The sequence below is a fragment of the Capsicum annuum genome, chromosome 11 (assembly GCF_002878395.1).
Source record: "Capsicum annuum cultivar UCD-10X-F1 chromosome 11, UCD10Xv1.1, whole genome shotgun sequence".
Lineage (NCBI taxonomy): Eukaryota > Viridiplantae > Streptophyta > Magnoliopsida > Solanales > Solanaceae > Capsicum > Capsicum annuum.
The window spans coordinates 47,429,905-47,445,425 of record NC_061121.1 but is presented as its reverse complement, the minus strand read 5'-3'; positions in this window follow the sequence as shown (position 1 = coordinate 47,445,425).

The window sequence follows — 15,521 nt, the reverse complement described above, 5'->3', positions numbered from 1 at the left end:
ATTAACTTTAATAAAATCGACCACAAGTGGTTAGTTTCTTTTAAAATTAATTAATTAATTTTATTAAAACCAACCATTTGTGGTCAGTTTTATTAAAATTAATTAATTAATTTTATTAAAACCAACCACATGTGGTCCATTTTTTTAAATTAATTAATTATTTTATTAAAATCGACCACTTGTGGTTGATTTTTTGTAAAATTTTCAGAAAAATCAACCGCGTGTGGTTGGTTTTCTGCAATTTTTTTTAAATCAACCACATGTGGTCGGTTTTTCTGGAAATTTAAAAAAAATAAAAAGCAACAAATGAAACAACATACAATACAACAACAACAACAACAACAACAGAAAACCAAGTGTATTCCCACAAAACATACAAAATTCCTCTACAACACATAAAAAATGTCCAACAAAAGTGTAAAAGTATAAAAACTACAAAAAAAACATACAAGTGTAAAAACTACAACAAAATGTCCAAATCCAAACTATAACACATACAAAAGTAAAAACACTACCACTCATCTTTATCTTCATCGTCATCGTCGTCGTCTTCATCTTCTGCATCCTCATTTGTGCTGATATCATCCAATGGCTCTAGACCTTTTGCAACTCAAACTGCATCACCAGGACATGGAGGAATAATCCCTGCAAACTGAATAAAAGAGCTGAACTGCTTATGCAGCATCCTGATTTGTGATGTTGTTTCTTCCTCCTTCTTCTGCGCCTTTTCTCTCTGTTCAGCAAACTCTTCAGTGAGTTTAGCAATCGTATTTTTTAGTGATTCAAAGGTTTCTCTATCAACTGAAGAGGTATAGGATGTAGGACTGGACAAAGACCTAACATTCTCGCCAAAATAATTTTTGTGGTATCCGTAGTAATGGCCTCTAATTGCAGGACCCACAGTTTGTTCTCATAACTCCTCCTCTACATGTTGGGTAATGGGTCACCCTGACTTTCAGGAGGCTGACTACTACAAAACTCACTAAGGAGCTGTATATACTTGTCCTATATTCAAAGTAAAGTTAAAATTAATAGTCAAAAATTATTAAAGTACTTATACTTGAATAATATCAACTTTGAGAAAAAGATTCATAAATTCAAAATTTGATTCTTATATGGGAAGTTTTTGCACGAGGCTCAACCCAGACATCTTCATCAGTCGAGTTCTTTTTCTTCTTTGCATGCGTTTCCTCGAATACCTCATCGAAGGGTATCTTCCTACCCTTTTCTTTTTTATGCATAGGAAAAAATTATTAATCTTCAAATAATTAAAAATTTGAATAGAAACAAACAATTAAAACTGTAAAAGTTACATACCATTTTTTCCTCCACAACAATCATACTAACTGCACCTGCAGTATGTAGAGAACCGCCCTTGGATGATGCCTCGGGTTTTCTTTCCTTTGTCCCTCAACAATTGTTATTGTTCGCTATTCCAATAGCGAATATACTGTTGCCATAGGGATTAACCTATCCAGTTAGGTCGTACTAAGTTGGTTCTGGCATACTCCAACAGACCGTTAAATCTGGATCTACCTTTTCTGTAAAAATTTCTCCTGATAGCAAATTCATTCGCATTATCCCACCAGTAATATTTCTATAACAAAAACAAAAATATAATATTCAATCTTTTGTTCTAACAATGTGTTAAGTAGTTGATAAGTTAAATTCTTACATGAAATTCTTTAAACATTCTTTCTTTGTCATTTTCTGGAACCTTTTGCTAACTGGTCCGGTAGCCATTGAAGTGCCGACAAATGCATTTACTCATAATTTTTTTAACTCCAGCATTCGGCTTAAACCTACAACACAAGATCAAACAGTAATTTCATAGAGCAGAATAATATGGTAATGAAAAATTAATAATGTTATTATATTTAGAAATCTTACCCTGTTCTATATTGAATAAGATAACACCTCCCATAATCATCTCTGTCTTCGGGCTGCGGAGCAAGTGCTGGTGGATGCACTGGCGTGGGTGGATCAGAAGCACTAGATGGAGTGCCTCCAAGATGAAGATCCAAAAATCCAGTAGATCCGGTAGAATCACTGTGTGAACCTGTGTGACTACTACAGGAAGGTACTGATAATGGTAGATGTCTGGATTTGCCAGCGGTTTTCCGATAGTACTGTGATGGCGGTGGCATGGTGATAGGAGCAGAATGAGTCAATGTAGACCCATAAAGTGGCCCCACATGCGTAGGAGCAGGAACCGAATGCTGAGATGACCTAGAATATGAGGGTCGTGCTGGCGCATCAGCAAACCGATCCTCAGATATATGAATACCCGTTGGTCGTCTATAAGGCGGAAATTGTTTTTTATTTTTTATTTTTGTAGGATCAACTTTTTTATTACCTTCGTCACCTCTACCTGACATCTAAATTATGTAAAGTTAACAAGTAGTTAGTTCCTACAAAATGAATATATAAGAAAACATTCCAAGTAACTAATTTCAAGTTACTAATTCACATTTCAAATCGCTCCAACAACACGAGATAGACAAGAATATTTTTATTACTATATAAATTATGAAAAAGTAAAAACAACAATCTTAAATAGTATATTATATATCAATCTTAAACAAGAAACATAAAGGTAAATATATAGTACAACTTTGAACCAACTCACATATTTGACGCTTTTGGTCCAACTTGAATGTAAAACTAGCCTTGGGCTTAAAAACATTGCCATTGGGCCCCTCCTATAAGTGTAATTCTCTGGTCTTGTAATATTCTGGTAAGTCAAGTCTGTCCTCAGGATTATCCTTTGTCTTGTCGGTGACATCCATAACTGTGTTGAACAAGTTCTCAAAATAGTTCTTGTCAGTATGCATGACATCAACATTATTTCCAAGTAAATTATCTGGACAATATTCTAACTCCCAAAATATACTTTGCTTAGTCCAGTTATGCAAAACGTCATATCCATCCAGCCTGTATAATGGTTCCTTGCTGACTTTAGGCAAATCCTAAACTATCTGCCAGATGTCATGACCAGACAACCTTGGAGGTGGACCATCATGTTCCCTTCTATTCCTTTTGACTGCATTCTTGAGTCTCCTAAATTTATGATCAGGTGACAAGAAACAACGATGATAATCAAACCATGAATATTTCCCGCCATGTCTCAATGTGAAAGATTTTATTTTTTCCATATTGTATGGATAAGCCAACTTTTCAGCTGTCATCCACCTAGACAATATTCCATAAGCAGGAAAATCATTCACAGTCCACATTAGATATGCACACAGATTAAAATTCTATCAAAGTGAGATGTCCTAAGTTTCAACCCCCTCATGCCATAAAATTTGACGTTCATCAATCAAAGGTTGCAAGTGGACATCTATTCTGCTTTTTGGATTACGCGATCCTGGAACAACATAATTCAAAAATATATAGGGACTAGCCATCAACATTTTAGGAGAAAGATTGTACGAGGTGATAAATACAGGCCAACATAAATATGGCGCAGCATCAACTGAAAAAGTAGAGAAGTCATCCGCACATAATCTCAAAACGAATATTTCGTGGGTCAGCTGCAAAATCTAGATAAGTTGCATCAAAATGCTTCTAATCCTCTCCATCAAATGGATGACACATAACAACAGTAGGCCTTCTATTTTCACTGTTCCATCTTATATGAGGAGCTGAGCTGTTTGAAGTATACAACCTCTTCAACCTTAGTATTACAGGTAAATAATGCATTGCCTTAATAGCAATTTTATTTCCACTACAACCACGCTTATATCGAGGGTACTGACAAAATTTACAGGACTCTAGATTAGCATCTTCCTTAAAGTATAACATGCAACCATTTTCACAACAATCAATTCTAACCAAGGAGAGACCTAACTTTGACACAAATCCTTTTACCTTATAGAAAGAATCAGGAACCTCCAAGCCAGGGTCAACTAACTCTTTAATAAGGTCTATCATTGAGTCCATCCCTCCTTCAACAATATTCCAGTTAGATTTAATACTTAATAATCTAACAGCAACAGACAAACGAGAGTGTGAACACCCGTCAAACAAAGGATGACTAGCAACATGCAATTGTTCATAGAATTTTCCTGGTTCTCTATTAGGAACATCTTCAATATTTTCCCTAAAGTCGCCTCCGTGTTGCATCCCAAAAGCATCATGCACCATTTCTGTCATCCTAGAATCTATATATTCATTATGCCCTGCAGACCTACTACTTTCTCCAACAATAAATTTATTTTTCCCAACATCACCATTAATAGCACACAATCTTAAAAAGACCTTGTGAAACCCCCTTCTATAAAGATGTTCCTCCACAACTTCTTCTTTTAAAAGATTTATACCTCTAATCTAACACAAGGACAACGAATAGCCCAAAAATATGACCAAACATCAAGTATCTTAGCATGTTCAACAAATCGTCTGGAATCTTAAACAAATTCCTCCCTAATACCCATTCTATTTTCATTATTCCGTTGATATATCCAGCTATAATCAGGTTCAATCTACACAATCAATCATATTCAACTAATTAGATTAAGTCACAAAAAGCTTACATTTCAAGTTCCTAAATTCAAAATGAAAAAGTACCTACACTTTATCAAGTTCAAGTGACTAAGTCACCTACCAAGTCACCAAACTTAACTACATTCAAAACAAAAATTGACATTTCAAGTACCTAAATTTCAACATTTTCAAGTCACTAAGTCATCACCCAAGTCACCAAACTAGTAAATTCACCTTTAAAGTACCTACATTTTTTCAATTTTAAGTGACTAAGTCACCTACCAAGTCACCAAACATAACTACATTCAAAACAAAAAATTCACCTTTAAAGTACCTACACTTTATCAATTTCAAGTGACTAAGTCACCTATCAAGTCACCAAACTTTACTACATTTAAAACAAAAAAATTCACCTTTAAAGTACCTGCACTTAGTAAATTTCATCTCACTAAGTCATCACCCAAGTCACCAAACTAGTAAATTTACCTTTAAAGTACCTACATTTTATCAATTTCAAGTGACTAAGTCACCAAAAATAACTACATTCAAAATAAAAATTTCACCTTTAAAGTACCTACACTTTATCAATTTTAAGTGACTAACTCACCTAGCAAGTCACCAAACTTAACTACATTCAAAACAAAAAATTCACCTTTAAAGTAACTACATTAGTAAATTTCAACTCACTAAGTCATCATTCAAATAAGTAAACTACACGACATTCAAAACTAGTAAATTCACCTTTAAAGTACCTACACTTTATCAATTTCAAGTGACCGAATCACCTATAAAGTCACCAAACTTAATGTAATGCCTCGAATATGGTACCCATAATGCTACACGATGCTCATGATCCCGAAGGACCATAAGCTAACCCATGACTGATATTTGTACCTGAACACTGCATAATATACATATATAAATGTGGAAACATAAGCTGTAAGGCCATAAGGCTCAAATCTAAAATATAAAATTTAATAAAATAATGTTTAAACGGGGTATAGAATACCCAAAACTGAAATAAACTGTCTGAATATACTATAGTCTGAAAGCCTCTAAACTGTCTGAATAAAGAGTTGATGGGACATGTCCCCAACTAACTCCAACTACTGAAATAAACTAAGTACTGAAATAATAAAGTAATGATCATGTCCTCGAATGATGAGGACTCACTGCTAAATCTGACGGCTGGATACTGGAATGCTACTGATACTCTGAAGCTCGTGCTTCTGAACTTATGGTGTAAAGTAAAACACCATAGTGCAAATGCGTCAGTACGATTGAATGTGCTGGTATGCATGTGAGGTAGGCTAAAATACAAGGGTTCATATGCATGAACAATACTAAATGACTGTATAATATGAACGTAAGAATACATGCACGAACAAGTAGCTGTAACTGAGATCATACTGACACTAGGTACTGAGTTCTGATTACTGATTTACTAATATCTGGGTTTACTAATAATAATAACTGAGTCTACTGAATACTGGGAAACTGATGGTATATTACTTATAGAGGAATGATTGTTTCTAACAGTTCTAATTATGAAAAACTGGTCTGATTGATTATATCTGACAGTCCTGAAACTGATTACTGGTAACATGAGTTACTGATAACTGACATAACTGATATAACTGAGATAACTGGTATAACTAATATAACTGATACTGAGCGACTATATCTGACAGTCTATGTTCTGATGGAACTAGCTGAGTTTCGTACTATTCCGAGTTGACTGTATTTGACAGTCCTGAATTCTATAGAAATATCTGAGTTCTATTACTGACGAAATGACTGTTTGTCAATACCGCACCACAGGTAAGCACAGTTTGTGAGTAACCCTCATATAACAAATAACTCTAGTGAGAATGGTGGGAACCCTTATATAACAGGTTAAGCCACCTCATTTACCCTCATATAACATGCTATGATATCTCAACCTACGCTGGCTACGTAGTTCAGGAACATAAGGATTGCTTCTAAGAATCACACCCTCATATAACAGGTGAGTTCCCATCCTTGGGTTCGCTCGGTGCTAATTCCTACTCCCATCTGAATAGACATTGAACATAATTAACTGAAATAGACTAGACTAATTTCATGGAGTTCTGTTGACTGACGGAATACTACTGAGATTTCTGAATTTACTAAGATTTCCTGAGTTACATGACTGACTGAGTTCTATGGATCATGGCTTGACTGAGGATATCGTGAAACATGACACTAGATCTAGGTACACAACTATATTTTTCAGGTACAAGTACCCCCCAAAACTCAATAGAAGAAAACTGACAAAGCATGACTTTCTCAAATACATGGCCAATATCAACAATTCGTACTACAACAGTAGGGGATATTTCATGAAGCACATGGTTATCATAATCTTGTATATAGCTTAGAATGCACATGATCATGTCTTAACTTTATCATTTTAATATCATGATTATATCATTACGCCATTGCATTACACAATAATCCACATGAAAATCATTTTAAACATAGGGGAATACATCTATTCGTAACTTGGGCCACAGTCTAACTATCAAGAATAATTTATATTCTCCTAGGTATTTTATCAAACACTTAGGTTGCATGATTTAAGGCTTAGGCATGAGCATGAATTTAATACAACCTTACTTCGCAATTACACCCAATTTCATGATTTCAGTCCACATATTAGCGTAATTTCATAAAGACATAATAAAGATTCCATCTTGGAATTCATACAACAAAAACACATGAACATAATTCAGTTCATAGAATGAATATCACAATTCATAATTCAAAACTTGATTCTTGAGCTTCATGGATGAAAGGAGTCTATGAATAAATACTATGCATACCTTAGATCGAAGATTCTTGATGATTCACCGAGAAATTTTCTTAAACTTGGATCCCCAATTGAAAAACCTAATGTGTTCTTGAGAGGATTTTGAGAGAAAAGGGTGTATTTTGGTGTAAATGAGGTTTAATCCCGCGTTTAAGCCTTACATAGGATTAAAAAAATTACTCCTTTGCCCTTAAAAATGCGGACATTTAAGACTAAATAACTGGGCACCGACACTATGAGTGATACGGCGCGTCGAAGGCTGCGATGCTATACCCGACGCAGAGCGCCATGAACGCGTCAAGCCTCAGTTATTTTGGCTCTGGCAATCGGCACAACTGGTGACCAACGCGATTGGCGACGCGGCGCGCCAAGATCGCATTGGTCCACTGTTTTGGACTTCCAATCTTGATCTAAACGAGTTTCCAAAAACTCCAAAACTTGTCCGGGAACACCTATTGACCTTCCTGATCATGAATCAATAAAAATATGGACCATTAAAGGACATTAAGGTGGCGAAATGAATTTGCCAACTTTTGAAGTCCAAAAGTAAGCTAAGTCTAGAATATAGCTAGAATTTTCCAAGTCTAGGACCCCCTTGAAACGCTTAAAGGACTATATTAAGCTTTAGAATTTTACGGGGTCTTATACTTAACTACATTCAAAATAAAAAATTCACCTTTAAAGTACCTATACTTAGTAAATTTTAACTCACTAAGTCATCACCCAAGTCACCAAACTAGTAAATTCACTTTTAAAGTACCTACACTTTATCAATTTTAAGTGACTAAGTTACCTACCAAGTCACCAAACTTAACTACATTCAAAACAAAAAATTCACCTTTAAAGTACCTACACTTTGTAAATTTCAATTCACTAAATCATCACCCAAGTAACCAAACTAAACCACATTCAAAACTAGTAAATTCACCTTTAAAGTACCTACACTTTATCAATTTCAAGTGACTAAGTCACCAAACTTAACTACATTCAAAACAAAAATTGACATTTCAAGTACCTAAACTTCAATAATTTTAAGTCACTAAGTCATCACCCAAGTCACCAGACTAATAAATTCACCTTTAAAGTACCTACATTTATTAATTTCAAGTGACTAAATCACCTACCAAGTCACCAAACTTAACTACATTCAAAACAAAAAATTCACCTTTAAAGTACCTACACTTAGTAAATTTCAACTCACTAAGTCATCACCTAAGTCACCAAACTAGTAAATTCACCTTTAAAGTAACTACACTTTATCAATTTTAAGTGACTAAGTCACCTACCAAGTCACCAAACTTAATCACATTCAAAACAAAAATTTCCATTTCAAGTACGCTTTAACAAAATTCAAAATAAAAGTTCACCTTCAAGCTAAGTAACTACTCTTGTTCACTTTCAAGAAACATATTCATTTATAGTATAATAATTCAAACAATTGAACAAGTATAATAAAGAAAATAAGTAGAGGCGTCGCATGTCCCTCTCACACCATATAATCATCACAAAATTCTTATGGCTTTCAAAGCCTTCTACAGCGAACTATCCCAAACTAAACTGCATTTAAAGACTTCATTATAAGAAAATAGAGAGAAATCAACTTACATTTGGCCTAAACTAAAGTGAAGAGATAAGCGGTCACCGGAAAAATAGCTAAGTAATCCTTTTTCCGAATTCGGATTCTGTCAAACAGTAAAATTATTAGAAAGAATAATCTTTCACGTAAATAATTGCAACAATTTAGTAAAGGAATAAGAATAAGATTTCTCAAAACAAATATAAAAAAGGAATAGTAAAAACGTCAATGAATTATCAAAAATTGAGCTAAGGTCTTGCTTAATCTTTTATTAAAGATTCAATCTTTTAACAATTACTAGTAGCATAGACAAGAAAAAATCCTAATTCATAAACAAGAAAAAAAATAAAAAATTTTACCAATATATAAGCATTAGGTATGGTTAATGTCTTAATGATGAATCAAGAAAATGGAACTAACAAGATCCAATCTCAACAACTACATAGCCAAGAAAAAAGGAAAACCCTAATTCATAAACCCAAATACATAAAGAAAAAGACATGTACATAAACCCAAACACATAAAGAGAACAACTCACAAATTGGAGTTGCCGGAGAAGATGACCTCCGCCGTCTGTTTGGGGTCGCCAAAGAAGATCGCAATCTGTGTTTTGGGGTTTTTATGCATTAAAGTGTGTGTTTAGTGGATTTTGTGTGCGTGGATGTGTTTGGACGGGATTTTGGTGTATGTTTTGTGTGTGTTTTGTGTGTTATGTTGTAGTACGGGTCGGGTTAAAAATTAAGTATTTTTTTAATTATTACGAAAATCAACCACATGTGGTCGATTTTTTAAAAATTATTTTCTAAATTAAATTTAAATAAATTACAATTAATAAATTACAAAATAAGTTAATAAATTAAAATTATTTTTTAACAAATTAAAATTTTAATAAATTCTATAATATTTATAACAACATCCAATTAATTTAATACAATTCGTATATATATAAATCAGATAAGTAGTTATTTTATCATCATATTAGCAAGAGTAGTATATTTCCTCAATCGTATAATAATATCAATGAATTTTGCAAATTACAATAAGTGTTTGGTTAATTAGCTTTTAAATACGATATATATATATACCTCGTAATACTAGTCTTACGTTATTACAACTTCAACAACATACGCGTGTGTACATTGACCCAAAATATTATATCTATTTCCACAATAGTATGATATATATCAACGTATTATTCAAAATATTTTGATATATAGATTCGGTTATCTAGCTTTCAATTACTGCATACATCACTACACGAGATATACATATATATACATATATTCAATTGTCTATCAGCTTTCAAATACGTACTATAAACATCACATACACAATTTTACTACCCCATAATAATATACAACGTACTTCACATATACTCAGATACAAAACTTGTAAGCCAAAAAACTCAAATTCACCACCAAAATTTGGCGGTCTTTCAAAATTCGAAATTCAAAGCAACTGGTAAGTATATGCCAGTTTTAGGATTCAATTTTCTATCTCCCTCCCCTACTTCCTTCCTCGCCACCCTCCCCCCTCCCCCCATATATACCTCATAATACTTATCTTACATTATTACAACTTCAACAGCATATGCATGTCTACATTGATCCAAAATAATATATTTATTTCCTCAATAGTAGGATATATATCAACGTATCATTCAATTATACGTATATGTACATATATTCAATTGTCTATTAGCTTTCAAATATGGACTATAAACATCAAATACACGATTTTACTACCCCATAATAATATACAACGTATTTCACAAATACTCAGATAATTATCGATTTGTTTATCTTATGTCATTAATATACCTTCACTATATAATATGCATTTACTATATATATACCTATACATACATACACATATACACAATATCAACTATATCAAATTCTAAATATGTACTATATATATCACATACGTACACGAGTATATTATCCAATAATATAATGTGACATATTTCATATACATACTCTAATGAGTGATCGATTAATTATATTTGATTAGCTTAATTATATTCTACTAGATTTTGACTACATCGTTCATCAAACGATCACTACATAATATATATATATATGTATATATATATATATAGATAGATAGATAGATAGATATTTATAAATATGAACTCTTGAATGCGTACTAATATATGTATATCACATCCGCAAGTATATTACCTTATAATAGAACACGTTCAATATATTCTGATGAATTATCAGTTATATATTACATTATTATGACTGCAATAGTAACATAATATCATTATCTCAACGGTATGATATATATACGCACATATTTATTATACAAAGATTATGCATGTTTAACTTCATTTAACGTATAGACAAAGAAAAATATTTATTTTATGTATTGAAATATAAGTAAAAGATAAAGATTATGTTTAACGTAGTTTGTTTATTTTATTTGATATATTTTTTAGTGTAATTTTTTCACAAAATTTAAGATTGATTGGTTTTTATTATTATTATATTGGTTATCGGCTACATGTGATTAGTATAATTTCAAAAAATTATATATATAATTATTTTTTAATAAAAATAATATATATATATATATATATAATTATTGGTTTTTAAAAATTATTTACTTTTTTATTTTTTTTACTTCAAAAACTGACTACAAGTGGTCGATTTTTTAAAATAATTTACTTTTTTATTTTAATTACAAAACAGACCACAAGTGGTCGGTTTTTAAAAAATAATTTCTCTTTATTTTAATAAAAACCGACCACTTAAAATAATTTTCTTTTTTATTTTAACTAAAAAATCGATCACAAGTGGTCAATTTTTTTAAAAAAAAATTTAATAAAACACGATCACAAGTGGTTGGTTTTTTTTTATTTTAATTAAAAAACCGACCACAAGTGGTCGGTTTTTTATTTTTTTCAATTTTTTATTTGTAAAAGAAATAATAATTAATATAAAAATTATTGAAAGAATTTTTTTGAAATTTTATACAAAAGCGACCAGTGGTCACTTATTTTTAATTTTTTTTTAAAATAAAAAATCGATTCCGACCACATTTTGTGGTCGGTTTTTTGTGGTCGAAAATCTTGTATTTTTAATAGTGCGTTATCAGGAGAAATTCTGCTTTTAAATTTGAGAGAGTCGAGTCTGGTCTTCTCTTTTAAAAGGATTTATGTTCACGAAAAGTAAAAAAGGAAATTGAATGTCAGAGGCAACTCTTCGTTGCTCTTAGAATTTGACCTCTTCAAGTTAAGTATGTATATGGCACAGTTGCAGAATTTTATTTATCTTGCATCTTTATTTCATTGGGAGAGTTAAGTACTTTGAATTTTCATGTTCACTTTTTTAATTACAGTGAAGGTATATATGAATTTATAGGCTAATTATGTGTGCCCCTAAATAGCTATACGAGTTTAAGAAAAAGGAGAAAATTGGACAATTGGTTATCATGCAAATTAAATATGTTTATATGTTCAGTTGTTTGCCACCTTCTCGTTCTCTTGACAATTACATGTAAGCTTTTATCTTACAAGTTAGTACTGTCTCCATAATATTTTGGTAGATAACATTTCTTTTCACTTCTAATTAAAGTATAAAATATTTTAAAGATTCAAAAGTGAGTTGTATTGTACGTTGGCTTATTATGTCGTCAGTTCAATATAAGATGGTGGATTCAAGTCTATCACACCAAAAGAATAACATATCAAATTAAAGTTCTGATGCTCCATGATGATAAGATGTTGCGTTCAAGTCTCATCGATTTATGGTCTAAGATACCTTTATATGAATAAGATGCTGAGTTTAAATCTTAATGTACCATATTGATGATACAATGATGGCTAAGGTAAAATAATATTTCTTTTATAAAAAGTCTTTAAACATGTCCCATGGAATATGCTCTATTTCATGAAGTCAATGTGGTAGCAATGTATGATAAGTATGAAATATGACAATTTGCTCCATTCTTAAACTGAATGTGGTAGCAGTACATGGTATTATGACTACAAGATATGTTAGAGAAAAATTTTCTAGATCATATGTATACCTCAATTTGCTCCTGAAATAGCAGTATCTTGAAAGAGATTCTAAGCTATGATAATTTAATATGCTTAAGGTATGATCATATTTCATTTTTAAGGAATCAGAATTTTGATTATTATAAATACAGATCTATACCCTAGGGGTGAATACAATTGTATTTAGTAAAGCTTATAAATTCGAATGTGTTCTTGATTACAAAAATATCACAATCTACCTCCATAAGAGGTAAAATAATTGAAAGATTGAATATCTCTACGTTACTATAGTAAGAAACACGAATCTGAAAAAATACCCAAGTATGATGAGATCACATGCCATGATAAACCTTTAAGAGTTTACTGTTTATTGATATAAAATTCATGTCACAGTAAAATAAGAAATTTACTTGATTAAAAAAACACATGTCATGGTAAACTTGGAATTTACCCATATAAAAGTTCATAAATTGACATAAACGACTGTGATATTTCAAAGATGTGCATATTGAGTATTAGACATATATTGAAGAACTAGAAGATTCTTTAAGAATTGTTCATGTTGTTTGTTCTCATTATAAGTTGGTTGGATGAACTAATGTTGGGATTGAATCCCTTAAGCATAAAACGTGAATATGTGCGGTCATGTGATATGTTTAATAGATGCATCAATACATGATCACATAAAAGTTTATTGTCAACCTATAGTTTGACATTAACAAAATTACTTGTGCAAAATAGCTGGGTTAAGAGCACAACTTCCAGATTGATAGATATCCAAGTTAGTTTGACATTAAATGTCTTCAGAAAATTAGCTAAATCATTGCTTAAAAGAACAAAAGCTTTATGTGTTGGTTTGAAATGTAATGTATTATATATAAAAGTACGGACATGCATCAAACTAATAAATTATGATTAACCCTCAAAGTTGATTTTGAGTCAGGCACCACATATTTTTCATCTAATAGTTTTGATGTGCGGTATACAAATAATAGATATACCATGGTGCACAAAGATGAATTCCTCAAAGAAGATGAAGGATGTATGTTAGTTTTCCTAACATAAGAGGGAGATTATAAGCAGCTATAAAATATGTTAGAAATTATCATCAGATCCTCATTCAAAAGATAATTTAAGTCAAATGTTGGAAGCATATGTTGACTCAAATTTAATCTCATATTTAAGCTATAAGTGCTCCTATTGTGTGTTCCTAAAGCACAAAGTCTACGTATACGTAAAGCCTGATAGACCAATCGATTTCAAATGAAATAATCCCTAAAAAGGATAAGGAGCAAATGATCATAATAAGTAGGAAATGTGATCTTCAAAAGCCTACGACATACTACTTCATGAAACCTCATGAGAGGTTCAGGGACCTGAAAAAAATGAAGTGATGAGATCACAAAAAATTATGTAACTTTATGAACCGATACAAAATGATATACAATCAATAATATCTTTGATATAATATTGGCGCAATATTATAAAAGATTACGAGGAACTAAATTCTACGTTTATTTAAGCATGCTGACGTAGAAATATTTACCAAGTGACATGAAATAATGCATCTTGGTAAGCATAAAACTTATTTGATTTACACATAAATGCGGAATATTGTGACTTGACAAAATTTATATGAATACTTTGTAAGGATTCAAAATGTTTGAACCATTTAAAAGTTTCTAGGAAACTTATTTATAATCCTTATATTGCGTAAGTTTATAAATTGAAACTCTTAGAGTGTTTTCAAAAGCAATAGATTATTTGTTGAAATGAAAAATATACCAAATTAGATTGGTTATGAAGTACCATATCTTAGTGAAATTGGTGTAATAATGTGTCTTGTAAATACTACAAGGCCCGATATAACCTTTTTGATCAATTTATTTGCAAAGTATAGTTCTGCTCCTACTAGGAGACATCAGAACGGGATCAAACACATGGGCTTATTTTATTATAAATATTGCAGTCCCGGTCTTATTGGTTATGCTAATGTTGGGTATTTATCTGACTTGCATAAAACTCGGTATCAAATAGGCTACGTGTTTATATATGGGGGTACTGTCATATCTTGGAGATTTACAAAACAATCTATTGTAGCCACCTCACCAAACCATGTTGAGATAATAACTATTCATGAAGAAAGCCGAGAGTGTGTGTGGTTGAGGTCCATACATCTCATTTGAGAAAAAAATGGTTTAAATGTCACAAAGTACTTACAATTTTATATGAAGATAATGCAACATTCATAGCACAACTCAAGGGAGGATTCAAAAAAGGAGATAGAATGAAGCACATTTTGCCAAAGTTTTTTGTATACACAAGAGCTCCAAAAAAATGGCTATATTAACGTGCAACAGATTCATTCAAGTGACAGTGTGACCGATTTGTTCACTAAGTCTCTTCTAACTGCAACTTTCAATAAGATGGTGCACAAGATCGAGATGCAAAGGTTCAAAGATGTTCTCATTAGGGAGAGTTAATACGCGTTGTACTCTTTTTCCCCTATGAGGTTTTGTCCTACTGGATTTTTCTTGTAAGGTTTTTAATGAGATAGTATATATGTGTATTATTAGAGATGTGTACTCTTTTTCCTTCTCTAGATTCTTTTTTCCACT